This window comes from Vipera berus, assembly GCF_964194415.1.
Source record: "Vipera berus genome assembly, chromosome: 3".
NCBI lineage: Eukaryota > Metazoa > Chordata > Lepidosauria > Squamata > Viperidae > Vipera > Vipera berus.
The window spans coordinates 55,266,357-55,281,321 of record NC_138204.1 but is presented as its reverse complement, the minus strand read 5'-3'; positions in this window follow the sequence as shown (position 1 = coordinate 55,281,321).

Below are 14,965 nucleotides of genomic sequence, written 5' to 3'. Positions count from 1 at the left end.
GCAATAGAGCTCAGAGTTCCCTGTATGAATGAAAAGAACACCTTAGAATACGTACACAATTCTATCCCCCCATGTTCCTTGTTGCTTTTATGGATGAGGTTCCCTGGTAGAAAGTCTTAAAACTGTCTGCCTTCAGATACTTATTGGTGGATCATATTAGACTTGCACTTTAATAAATTTCTTTTATGTAAATGAGCCAGGTGATTCTGTTTTCCCCTCTAAGGAAGGTTCAAGATCCAGAGGATTCCTTCCAGCACCCCTACTAACTATAGTAGGAGCACCACCTACTGATTTGTCAGAATAAGAGCATCTCAGGAGATGTGGGTGGCTTTTTGGACTACCTTGCAACTCTTCTGACTTAGGTTATTGATTGGCCACTTGAGCAAGTGTTATCATCATGACTATTAATAATTTATTTTATTTATTTATTTTAATTCCATTTATATCCCGCCCTTCTCCGAAGACTCAGGGCGGCTTTACAAACTTAGCAGTAGCCTTCATTCTATGTATATGCCTGCTTATTAGGGCTTTCACACACCCCAAGCGGCATTATTACAAAGTCAGCTTATTGCCCCCAACAATCTGGGTCCTCATTTTACCTACCTCGGAAGGATGGAAGGCTGAGTCAACCTTGAGCCTGGTGGGATGCGAACCTGCACTAATTGCAGGCAGATGGTGTTACTTAAGGAGGCATTAGCCCACTGCTCCACCAAGGCTCTTTAATAATAATAATAATAATAATAATAATAATAATAATAAAGTTGGAAGGGACCTTGGAGGTCATCTAGTCCAACCCCCTGCTCAGGCAGGAAACCCTATACCATTTTGGACAAATGGCTGTCCAGTCCCTTCTTAAAAACTTCCAGTATTGGAGCATACACAGCTTCTGGAGGCAGGTTGTTCCACTGATTAATTGTTCTAACTGTCAGGAAGTTTCTCCTTAGTTCTAGGTTGCTTCTCTCCTTGATTAGTTTCCATCCGTTGCTTCTTGTCCTGCCTTTGGGCACTTTGGAGAATAGCTTGAGTCCCTCCTCTTTGTGGCAACCCCTGAGATATTGGAACACTGCTATCATGTCCCCCCTCATCCTTCTCTTCATTAAACTAGACATACACAATTCCAGCAACCGTTCCTTATATGTTTTAGTCTCCAGTCCCCCAATCATCTTTGTTGCTCTTCTCTGTACCCTTTCTAGAGTCTCAACATCTTTTTTACATCGTGGTGACCAAAACTGGATGCAGTATTCCAGGTGTGGCCTTACCAAGGCATTGTAAAGTGGTATTAATACTTCACGTGATCTTGATTCTATCCCTCTGTTAATGCAGCCTAGCACTGTGTTGGCTTTTTTGGCAGCTGCAGCACACTGCTGGCTCATATTTAAGTGATTGTCCACTAGGACTCTGAGATCCCTCTCACAGTTACTACTATTGAGCGAGGGGGTCGGCAACCTGAAAAAGCAAAAGAACCACTGGGAACCGGTTCCATCATACATTAAAAAAAAGTGGGAGCTGCACGCGTGCATCCACGCACGTTTTGGTTTTTGCACATGCGCATGTGTGGACGCACAAGCGTGGTTCCCACTTTTTTTATGTGGACGCACCTGTGCGGCGGCGGCGACGGGTCTCCCTGGTGATGGGCGCTGGGTTGCGGCACCGCCTTCAGCCCGGGCGCCGCCGGAGCCACCCCCGGGACCGCCAAACTGCTGCCCGTTCGGAGAGGTGCGTGCGCAGCTCTCCAAACCTTTGGAGAGGTGCGCACGCACCTCCCCCATTTGCAGACCTGGTGCTGCTGGTTTGGAAAGCTGCCGCGGCCCATTTGCAGAGCTACAGCCTTTGGAGGAAGGCGGCAGTTCTGGAAATGGGCCGCGGCAGCTTTCCAAAAGGGCGGTGCCACCGCCTGTTCCGAGAGGTGCGCGCGCAGCTCTCCAAACCTTTGGAGAGCTGTGTGCGCACCTCCGCCTGAATGGGCGGTGGCACCACCCGTTTGCAGACCTGCTGCCGCAGCCCGTTTCCAGAGCTACCGCCTTCGGAGGAAGGTGGCAGCTCTGCAAACGGGCCATGGCAGCTTTCCAAAGGGCGGCGCTGCCGCCCGTTCGGAGAGGTGCGCGCGCAGCTCTCCAAACCTTTGGAGAGCTGCGCGTGCACCTCCGCCCAAATGGAGGTGCCACCCATTTGCAGACCTGCCACCCGTTTGCAGACCTGCTGCCGCGGCCCGTTTGCAGAGCTGCCGCCTTTGGAGGAAGGTGGCAGCTTTACAAACGGGCTGCAGCAGCTTTCCAAACGGGCGGCGCCACTCTCCGTTTGGAGAGGTGCGCGCGCACCACTGCCCGTTCGGAGAGGTGCGCGCACACCGGGCGACTGGGAACCACAGGAGATGGCTTAAAGAGCCGCATGCGGCTCCGGAGCCGCGGGTTGCCGACCTGTGCCCTATACTATACCTGTACATTTGGTTTTTCTTGCCTAAATGTAGAACCTTACTTTTTTCACCATTGAACTTCATTTTTTTAGATAGCGCCCAGTGTTCAAGTCTGTCCAGATCCTCCTGTATCTTAAGCCTGTCTTCTGGAGTGTTGGCTATTCCTGCCAGCTTGGTGTTGTCTGCAAATTTGATTAGTTCCCCATTTATCCCTTCGTCCAAATCGTTGATGAAGATGTTGAAGAGCACTGGGCCCAGAACAGAGCCCTGGGGCACCCCACTACATATTTCCCTCCATGTAGACGCGGTTCCATTAAGGACCACATACTGAGTACGGCTGGTCAGCCAGCTACGAATCCATCTGGTGGTGATTCTGTCTAACTCACATTTTTCTATCGTATCAAGTAGAAGATTGTGATCTACTTTATCAAATGCCTTACTGAAGTCCAAGTAAATTATATCCACAACATTCCTCTGATCCACTAATTTTGTCACTTGGTCAAAGAATGCAATAAGATTTGTCTGGCATGATCTGTTTTTGACAAACCCATGTTGGCTTTTAGTAATGACTTTGCCTCTAGGTGCTTGCTGATTTGTTGTTTGATTATCTTTTCCAGAATCTTCCCAGGTATTGAGGTCAGGTCTGTAATTTCCTGGATCCATTTTTTCCCCTTTTTTGAAGATGGGAACTACATCAGCTCTTTTCCAATCCTCTGGTAGTTCCCCAGTGCTCCAGGATCTTTGAAAAATATAGTTCAGTGGTTCTGAGATCACATCTGCCAGTTCCTTGAGAACCTTGGGGTGTAATCCATCTGGTCCTGGTGATTTGAACTCGTCTAGACTAGACAGGTGCTCACTTACCATTTTCTTGCCTATCTTAACTTGTGTTTCTATTCTGTTTTTTGTGGCACTATTTTTGATAGATTGGTCTGTTTTTTCCCTTTGAACAAAATGACAGGAATGGGCAATTCTCATTTTGGCCTCTGAAAGCAGAAGAAGCACATTCTTTATTCAATCTTATTTAAATCTTGATGAGAAATGATAGCATTCCAAGCTGAAATTTGAATCCAAATTAAAAGACTTATTCAGGCGGTGCAATTACAGGTAGTTGTTCAAGGTAGGTATGTATACTGAATCTGTAAATTCTGTAACCATAAGCCTGAGTTTAAAATACTTGTATTTTCCTTATTTGTCTTACTTCCATTCATTTGCAAAATCTGGAGTGTCGTAGATTTTGGGATGCTATAGCGGTGTTTTGAATTACTTTTAAGGGTATTCTCAAGACAATGCTTGGGAAAGAAGAGTAATTCAGCAGCCAGTCTTATAAATGAGCATGAGGAATGAGGAAATTAGCTATCAAACTTCGTAAAAAAAACCAGGTAGATACGTAAGATAAGAAATCTTATTTTGCTGGACACTGCATCTAAATTCCCCTGATTTTCAGATTATGAAAAAGCACTTCCTAGCTTTCATTCATAACCTAGAAAATTAGAAACCGGAAAACTACCTGGCCCACTTTTTGAGAAAAGGCAGGACGCATGTATCCCAGAGAGTGCCCTGTCTTGCACCACCACTTATATTCTACTTTCGGAACACGATGGGTCGAGAGCAAACATGGGTGCACCTCCTCTCCTATGTACCTTACAGTTGGGGTTCCGGTATCCAAGAGCATGAGTAGGGCTGATACACTGAGCAGGAGTAGGACACCAGACACCTCCCTCCCAAGTCACTTCGGCCTTTAACACCAAATGAATATACCACCAATGAGTGAGGTGTTTCATGATCCCAAACTGCTGGTGCTCTTGACTCTGTTTTGCTTGACGTCCTGGTTTAAACATAAAAGCAAACTGGGAATTCCAGTATAGCAAACCTATTTGTTACGTAAATATGTTTAACAGCACATTGTAAGTGGCTGTGTCTCCTTGGTATGTTTAAATTTGGTAGCAAACATCCGTCAGCCTACATAGCATGATGGCCCTAAGACAGGGGTAGGCAACCTTGGCTCTTTTATGACTTGTGGACTTCAACTCCCAGAATTCCTGAGTCTGACTCAGGAATTCTGGGAGTTGAAGTCCACGAGTCATAAAAGAGCCAAGGTTGCCTACCCCTGCCCTAAGATATTGCTGTGGATAAGGGGACAGATAGATCTCTGCCGAGCAGCCCTTTCTCCTCATCAGCACAGCTGCAGTATGCAGTCTGTTAGTTATGAGGAAGGACGCATTGCCCAGGTTGCAGACATTCTTCCCATGCTGTAGCTGCCTTCGCTACCTGAGCTTGCCCGCTCCTCTGGGAACTGCTCTCTGATTGGCCCCAAACCTCTCAGCCAGCATGGAGCACACTTGCCTGTGCCAGGCTTAGCCCATCTAATGAGCAACGTTTAGCTTCTGCCTCTCCCAGGGAAAACACTAATTATGCATCTATAAATAAAATATGGGCTGTAGCTGCATGTGGCTGGCATGCCAGGCAATTCTGCAGAGGCCAAGGAATTGTATTTCTCCACCCTGCCCACAAGCAGTTCCAGGAGGCTGGTAAGTGGCTTTCAGCAAGCAGAGAAAGAGTAGAACATCTCCTTACCCTACCCAAGTGGCTGGTGTGTTTAGCCGACCATAGGGGATGCCAAAATGGCTGGAATGCAAGAGGAAAGGCAAGCACTTGGCTCTGATATTAGCCCTCCCCTTCCCCAAGAATATTCCTGTGGCCCAGTAATTCAAGGGCCAAGAGTTAGTTGCCTAGAGCCCTAGACAGGGCCGATTTCCCAAGGTTAAGAGGCAATTGCTCTGAAGAGCAGCTCTTGCTACTTTAGAGAGGCTGAGCTCTCTCAGACCTATTCTTTAGGACCTTCTCAGGGCTGACTGTGGAAATAATGGATTTTTCCCTTTTAGGGAAAAAAAAAGGTTTGTGCTACTACTACTTTGGTTGGGTAACTTGACTTCTTGGCTCTTCGTGGGGATGTAATTGATAAGGCTTTGCCAAATGGTAGGACAGAAAAATGTGATTCTTGTATAACAGAGCAATGCTAGTGGGAAGATTAAGGCAAAGTGACAGTGGTACTATGCACCATAGCTTTTTGTTCAGCTAGAGATATGACAAAGAAAAGGGCACAAAAGTGGAGCTACCATATCTGAGCTATAAAAATATAGATGACCACCAGAGGGCAGCAGAGAAACACAGAAGATGCTAAAACTTTGCTATCATCTAGCAATCATCTTGGTTTATTGCAATCCTGATTCTGAAACAACTAACAAAAGTGCCCTAAAAGGCTAAGGAACACACACTTTCCTCCCTGTGATGCATGTCTTAATCATGCAGCCTTACTTCCTGCTTAGCTATTCTGTTTCTTTTGTTTTTCTCCACCAGCTATCAAATGCCCCTTGACCCTCACACCCCCAATGTCCATCTGCCATTGCTGGATTGCTTTGGCTGATTTTTATCATTTGCCCATTTCCCATCATAAATGCTGGTAATTAGATCATAATTGTAATATTTGCATATTCATAATAGCTGAAATTAATCACATTTGCATAACAGTAATGAAAGGGGCTTCATTAATTCCTGAGTTTTTCTTGAATCTGTGCAGATAAATGGCAGCACTGAGTTCTTCATTACTGGTGGCAGGTGACAGGTTTGGTGTGCAGATGGGAAGCTATAGGTTTCTACTGTGCTAAGCTTGTGGAGATGCCCCCTCAATCTGTCATGAAGACGGAAGGGGTACAAATAACACATTTTTGGAGGACTGTGATTCTGAATCTATTAGGTTTTGTAAATGTATGCAAACATTTACAAATAATATTGACTTATTTGAGATTTGTTCAGAGCAAACACAGATTGCTAAACAGTACTCTTAAATGTGGGGTCGTAATAATATTCAACTCTGCTAGCCAACCTCTCTAAACAAAAGCAACCTTTTTGCAATTTTCCTACGTACTATTAAGATAACCTTCCCCAGCCATGTCTCTCCAGATGTTTTAGACTTCAGCTTCCCTGGGATAGTTTGCTTTAGGATTTTTGCAGATGCAGCAGAGACTTGTGACATAATAATAATAATAATAATAATAATAATAATAATAATAATAATAATAATAATAATAATAATAATAATAATAATAATAATAATAATAATAATAGTAATAACAACAACAACAAACACATCTCAAGCTAGCATGGCAAGATAAACCATCTACTATACATGGATGACTTAAAACTGTATGTGAAAAGCCACACTGAACTTGAATCAATACTCAACACAGTTCAACTGTTTAGCAGTGACATCAGAATGGACTTTGGACTTGGAAAATGTGCTGTATTATCCATGCAGCGAGGAAAAATGGGAAAAATAGAAGGAATAGAACTGGGAAACAGAAGTATTATGAAAGCACTAGCAAAGGATGATGGTTACAAATACCTAGGTATATTGGAAGCAGATAACATCTTGAATGGAAAAGTCAAAGAGTCAACACAAAAGGATTACATCAGGAGAGTCCGCAAAATACTAAAGTCAAAGCTGAATGCTGGAAATATAATTAAAGCCATTAATACTTGGGCAGTCCCAGTGATACGCTACCCAGCTGGAATTATCAACTGGACTTTGGGTGAATTGGAACACCTAGACCGGAAAATGCATAAACTTTTGAATATGCACCATGCTCTACATCCACGAAGTGACATCGACAGGTTGTACCTGCCACGAGTAGGGGGCAGAGGGCTACTGCAAATCCACCAAACGGTAGAAGAAGAAAAACAAAGTTTGAATGACTATGTAAATCAAAGTACAGAAAAATTGCTGCAGGCTGTGAAAACAGAGAGCATTATAAAAATAACAGAAACAAAGGCAGAATATAAGGAAAAATGGCTGGATGACAGATTAAATAGATGGAAAACCAAAGCTTTGCATGGACAGCATTTGAAAAACATTGAAGGAAAATGTGATAACAACTTGACATGGGCATGGCTTAAGATGGGAACCATCAAGAAAGAAACAGAAGGCTTAATACTGGCTGCTCAAGAACAAGCACTACAAACTAATGCCATGAAAGTGAAGATAGAAAAATCTACTGACAATCCAAATTGCTGACTTTGCAACGACAAAGTTGAAACTGTTTCACATTTAATATGTGAGTGCAGCAAAATCACGCAAACTGATTACAAAGCTAGACCTGACCGAGTTGCTAAACTAATCCACTGGGCATTGTGTAAAAAATATGACTTGCCTGTGTCTGAAAAGTCATGGGAACATAGGGTGGAAAAAGTTGTCGAGAATGAGAGGGTGAAGATCTTGTGGACTTCCGAACACAGACAGATCGCCATTTGGAACACAACACGCCAGATATCGCAGTCATAGAGAACCGAAGCGTACAGTTGATTGATATCGCTGTACCAGGAGATGCCAGAGTCGAAGAAAAAGAACTGGAAAAAAATTACAAAATACCGTGACCTGGCCATCGAAACTGCGCGATTATGGATGAAACATGTAACAGTGATACCCATTGTCATTGGGGCACTGGGAACTATGTCCCAAAACTTTGCAAAATACATCAAAAAATCACAGCTTCCTGCATTAACTCCAGCAAAGCTACAAAAAACTGCACTACTCGGAATATCTTACATTTTAAGGAGATAACTGGTTGATACCTAGGACGCTGGCAGCAACCCGTGTCAACCATTAGTGCCAGTCAATTTGAGTGTTCAGTTGACTGAGGTTCATGTTTAATGAATAAAAGCATAATAATAATAATAATAATAATAATAATAATATTGGAAGGGACCTTGGAGGTTATCTAGTCCGACATAGGCTACAATGTCCTGTAACTGCTTTTATTAAGGGGGAGCTATTATCCTCCAGTAGCTAAACTGTTAAGTTTCAATTGCTAGACAAAAGTGCTTCTTAAGCCTCAAAATTATTGTGCTCCATATGTTGTGGCAGTGGGTATTAATCTTGTGACATGATGTAGTGTCAATGGCATTTCTGCACAATTCCATACCTATCTTCCTGTATCATTTTATGTTTGTGCCTCCCTTCTGTACAATGTTCACAATATACTATATTTATATCATATATATGGATTCTGTATAGGAGAGGTAAGAAACATGAGGCCCAAAGCTGCGTGGGGCCCCTGCTCTTTTTATGATTCTAAGAACTCACATCCCCTGACTACAATAGTTAAAAATCAGCAGTAGTTATCCACCATTTTGAGGACAGAAACACAAAAAACATAGTGAAAGCTTTAGAATAGGCTTAGCAATTAAACTAACAACAGTCCACCTTTAACCACAGGGGGAAAACCCAGAAAATCCTGACTTACATCATTAGGGTTCCTGGGCCATGAGGAATCAAGGTGTTTCAGAGTAAATGGTTTGCCTTAACCTAGCACACCAGGAAGCCCGCAGCATTTAAAAGCTCAATTATGGGAATTTTCTACACAGTTGCTTTATTTTATGAGTCGCAACCATTTGTATTTATGTAGGATACAATCATCCTTTCTTTAAATAGCAATTTTGCTAAAGGGGGTAGGGAAGCACTTTTTTTGAGAATTTGAAATGCAGGTTCAAGTTGTTCTAAGAAAAATGCAGTTGTTCTTCCAAAGAATGTAATTGTTGTATTTCGGCACAAAATAAATATGAAACGTCTATAGCATGCTTGGAGATCAGCATCTCTATTCTTTCCATTTGATTATTCTGTTTTAGTTAGCTGTTTGACAGCTATTTATTCTGCCTTTTTTCAAGGAAGTCAGTGAGACTTAGTTCAAGTCCTCACTTAGTTTTATCCCACAACAAACTTGTAGGGCAGATTGGGATAAGAAATAATGACTAGCCCAAAGTCACCCTTTGCCTTTGCTTGACCATTGTTTTGCACATGGCAATGGTCCTTTGTAATTTTTTTTAAAAAATTAGAATGTTATCCTGTCCACTGTAGAAAAAAAAGTCAATTTGGATACCTTTATTGTTTCAGGTACAGTAATGCATTTCATTCTCTAAACTGCTACAGCACTTGTCACATGACTATACAAGGAGTCCTCAAGTTTACAACCATTCATTTAATAACCTTTTGACGTTATAATGGCACTAAAAAAAGTAAATTTTGACCCTTTTTCACACTTACAATGTTGCAGCATCCCTATAGTCACGTGATCAAAATTCAGTCAGTTGGCAACTGACTCATATTTATGACAGTTGCAGTGTCCCAGGGCCATGTGATCAGCTTTTGTGATGACCTGATGAGCAAAGTCAATGGAGAAGCTAGATTCATTTAACAACTGTGCTGTTAACTTAACAACTGCAGTGATTCACTTAACAACTGTGGCAAGAAAGGTCCTAAAATGGGGCAAAACTCACTTAACAACAGTCTCACCTAGCAACAGAAATTTTGGGGTCAGTTGTAGTCATAAGTTGAGGACTGCCTGTATTGAATTTCCAGTATACTGTATTGTTTGGGGAGATCATGTTATTTAAAGAAAACATTCCAAACATGGACAGTGTTCATACTAATGTAAGCATTAGTTTGATTACTGAATAAATCAATGTTAGCTAGGGTTGCACACCAGGCTAAATTTTGAATGATAAGATTGAATAATATTCTAAGATCCAAATATACTATATTTTAATTTAATGTGATGTGTGGACCAATCTATTGTATGACTAAGGAAGATTAGTTTGAAGCACATAGGTATTTTTTTTTAGTCCTAACAGGATCTATCCAGGCCTCTGTCGCCCCACAGATAAACTAGCTTCAAATGGGCAGGAATGCCCAGAATTATTTCACCCATGATCAGGTAATATTTGTTTCTACTGCAGTTTGTACCATGAATGTTCCATTGTTTCTTTTCTTTCTTTCTTTTTTGTAATTCATTTCTACATTCAGACATGAGCACCTGCTTCCTGCCACTGATGGAAGTCTCCCTAGCGTTTTATAAAGTCTGTTTCTAAACCTGACCGCATAATCCAAAATGGCTTTCTTCACAAAATGCTTTTTCTTGATGTGGACTAATTAACTGATAAATTAATGAACAGATTAATTGATTCACGAAAAGATTTTGAACACTAATGAACTGGCAAAACAACCTGTGTTATTCAGAAACATTCCCTGAAAGAGATTCAAATGTTAAGTTTTCTGTGCCAGTTCTGATTCTCAGGTAGGATTATATTCACATAAAATGGACTGTATAATAACTCTTGTATAGGATACACCGTAAGCACCTTTGCTAGTGAAATGCTAGACTGAAAGCAATGTATTCTTATAGGTCAGCCCAATCACATCCACTGAGACAAATATTGAACCAAAAGACTAACCAAGCAGTAGGAAGAGACATTTGCTCTGAACCTTCAGAACCTTTTCCATCGTTGCCTTAATGGAAATGTAACAGTGAGAATAAGCTCCAGGGGAAAAAAAATCAGAATGCTTCCTTAGTAATAGGAAAATAAAATGCAGCGGAGTATAGAAAGCCCAGTGTTCCTTACTCTTTCATGCTGGTGGTAGCTGTTTGCCTTCCTAATAGGACTACTGGTTGTGCACCCTAGGACAAAGCTAAAAGTAGCACTGCCTAAGAACAAGTGGCAGCAGTTTGGCCGCTGCAGGCTGTTATGGGAAACAGATGGTCTCCTACCGCCTGCATGCTTGTTCCTACAACATCTGCTAGAGCCATTGTCCTGATGCTTCCTCTCTTCTCCATAAACTGCAGAAGACCTCAGTCCAAGGACACTTAAGATAAATATTTCAATATGTCCTGTGCTATCTGATCTGAAAGCTTGTGTGTAATAATGCCCTTAAAATAAAGAAGGGTAAGAAACGGATGAAGGCAAATATACATGTTCCAGAATAATATCGCAGGATCCAAGCTGGGTCGGTCACGGGGACCAGAGGTTTAATCTTCTGAGCTTTCAGACTCATGCTAGAGTCAGGGAATGTCTCTCTAGCAGAGTGTGTTGCACTCTGCTAGAGAGAAGTTCTCGACTTCAGAGAGAGGTTGTTGTGTATTTACTTATTATTGTTATGTGTCCACACATTGTGTTATCAGGGCTGAGGTAAAAAGCCGCGGCAGCTTTTGACAGCTGTCAAAAGCTGCCGGGCAGACTACGCAGGCGCCAACCGACTGACAGCTCAACACGCGCTACCGATGACAGCTCCGAGCTGTCAAAAACCTGCGGCTCCGATTGGCGGACACAAGCGGCGCGGGAACGAACTCACCCCTGATTGGTTAAACTATTGACAGCTGCCAGTATAAATAGATGTCGTGTTCTTATGTTGTTTGCCTGGTTCGGAATAAAGAGTTAAACTGTTAGCTCGCTGTCTCGCCTGCTTCTTAGCTAAAGCACTGGCGACGAGGATGGGATGCCTGCTTGCCTAAGCTGAAGTCACTACCTAAGGGGAGAAGAGATTTTTTCCCTTAGCCCGAGCTAGTCACTCGCTGAAGTCACTCGGAAGCCGGACTTCCATTCAACGCAAGCAGCGGCACCCACAATTACAGACAGCATGACGAACCATGGCCACATTCGAGAGTTCAATACCCGCCACCCAGAAGGCTGGGAATCTCATCTGGGCCAGGTAGAAGGATACCTGGTGGTTAAGAAGATTACGGACGACCGGGCCAAGGCAGCCGCACTCCTCTGGCTCAGCGGGCCCACTGTATACGATGCCGCTGTGGGAATCTTCACTCCTGAACCGATCGCCACTATCTCCTACGCCGATCTGACCGAGGGGCTGAGCAAATACTTCATGCCCCTCAAGTCAGAACTCTTCTGGAGAGTAAATTTCGCCCGAAAACTACAGCTTCCAGATGAGCCAGCAAATGACTTCATAACCCGGGTCAGACACGCCGCACGACGGTGTCGGTTCCCGGACTTAGAAGACCGAATCCGGGACCAGATCGTCATAGGGCTCAAAGACGAACGGCTGAGGAAGAAGCTGATCGCCAAGCCTGAAATGACAATGACCGATGTGGCAAGGGAAGTCATTGCATACGAGGACTGCCACGGAGACAACCGACGTCCACCTGACAGCGGGCCCAGTGGGTCCGTGCACCAGGAGGACGGCGGGTTCAGCGGTCCCGAAGATGACGACGTCTCCATGGACATCGAAGCGGTACAGCGGCGGTTTGAAAAGCTCAGGCTGCAACGCAACTACCGAGGGGGGCCTGCTAACTATCCGAGGGGCACCAACTCCCAGCCAAACAGGGCTAAGTGTGCCAGCTGCGGCGGCAGCCACCCAAGAACAACGTGCCGGTTCCGCAGTGCCAAATGCCATGGGTGTGGGAAGACAGGTCACCTCAAAGCCGTGTGCCGCAGCCGGAGCCGAGAAAATCTGCATGAACTGGAGGTGACACCCGCAGGTATGAGCCAACACACACCCAGAGCTAGGCACAGTCCCAAAACCCTAGTGCGTAATGTGAGGGGAAGGGCGGGAAAATACACAGTCCACAGCACACTTAAGCCAAAAGTTAAGGTGGACGTTCTGATTCAGGGAATTCCCTGTGAGATGGAAGTGGACTCTGGGTCCTCCGTCTCACTTATTTCATGGCAAACCTACAGGGACATTTGTAACCAGAGTAGGAAATGGCCCGCCCTTCGACCCACCAAACTCCGCCTAGCTGACTTTCAGAAAACGCCCATTAAACTCCGGGGCAAGGCTTCCGTCCCCGTGGAGTTCAAAAAATTTAAAGGATCCCTCCCTCTACTAGTGACCCAGGAAGACAGAATCAGCCTGCTAGGATTAGATTGGTTTGAGGCACTAGGAATAGCGTTGACAGGTGTCAACGCCATTCAGCTGTCAAGCTTAGAATCCGTCTGCCTTCAATTCGCGGACGTCTTTGACAGCTCGCTAGGGAAGTACACGGGACCGCCCGTATCGCTTAAACTTAACCCTAATGTAATGCCTGTCAGAATCAAGGCAAGAAGCGTTCCCTTCGCCTTGAGGGAAAAAATAGAAGCTGAGCTAGACCGATTAACTAAATTGGGAGTCTTAGAACCAGTAGAAGGGGCAGAGTGGGAGACACCCATAGTAACCCCAGTTAAACCAAATGGCCAAATAAGATTATGTGCCGATTATAAAGCGACCCTCAACCTCGCATTAAATGCACATGCCTACCCGGTCCCGGCTGTCAAAGACATCCTCGCGGCCATTAAGTCAGGCGCCATATTTGCCAAATTAGACTTGGCGCAGGCGTATTTACAGCTGCCTGTCACCCCTGACACCGCCCTAGCTCAGACAATCGTCACCCACAAGGGAGCTTTTAAAATTAACCGCCTTCAATTCGGCATCTCTGCAGCCCCGGGGATCTTTCAAGAAATCATGGAAAAAACACTTAAAGGGATCCCCGGGGTCTGTCCATACTTTGACGACATCCTAATTGCAGGGGAATCAGAAAAAGACCTAGCTAACAAATTGACAAAGGTGCTCCTTAGATTCAGGGAGGCTGGTCTCAAATTAAAACGAGACAAATGCTCCATCGGGGTGCCCTCAACAGAGTTCTTAGGGTTTAAAATTGATGCTAAGGGAATTCACCCCACCGAAACAAAAATTAAAGCCATTAAAACAGCACCAACCCCTAAAAATAAACAAGAACTTCAAGCCTTCCTAGGGTTAGTTAACTTTTATCATACCTTCTTGCCTCATAAAGCCTCCATTGCTGAACCCTTACACAGGCTATTAGATAAAGGCAAACCCTGGAACTGGTCATCTGAGCATGATAAAAGTTTTAATCTATTAAAAAACTTACTCTCCAGCAATACAACAGTAGCCCTGTTTAACGAACAGCTACCCTTATGTTTGGCGTGTGACGCCTCCCCCTACGGCATCGGAGCGGTCCTGAGCCACTTAACTAAAGAAGGAGCACAGACCCCTGTAGCGTTCTATTCCAGAACGCTGTCAAAACCTGAGCGTAATTACGCTCAGATTGACAAAGAGGCTTTAGCTATAGTAGCTAGCGTAAAAAAAATTCATGACTACCTATACGGCCGACCCTTTACCATTTTTTTTTTTATTGAAAAGTTTTAAAATACAGTTTTCCCTTAAGAAACCCCCCTTCCCCCTCCCTGCTCCCCCCCTACCTCCCCCCAACCTCCCTCCCTCCCCCCCTCCCTCCACCCTCCCCCTCCCCCCCCACTTCCCAGAGCTAAATACAAGGTATATATATAAAAAGCAATCATAAACAATCATATACTAACAACTATAAGTTCTAAAATCCATCACTCTCTAGCTTATATAGGATAAGACACACCTTAACAATATTAAATATATATAAAAAACTAGAATAAAAAAAAAAAGAAAAAAAAACCGAAAGAAGACTTATTCAAATGCTACGTAAAACTTCTTAACCCTATACTTGTTCTGGATAAACTCAATCCATTTTCTCCATTCCATAATATAGCGTTCTTGCGAATGATCTTTCAAATAAGCCGAAATCTTCGCCATCTCTGCCAGGTCGGAAACCTTTAAAGTCCACTCTTCTATGGTCGGCAGTTCCTCTTTCTTCCAATATTGGCCTATCAAAAGTCTTGCCGCCGTAATTAAGTTCAACATCAGCTTAGTGTCCACAACTGTAGCGTCTGCAATTATTCCCAACA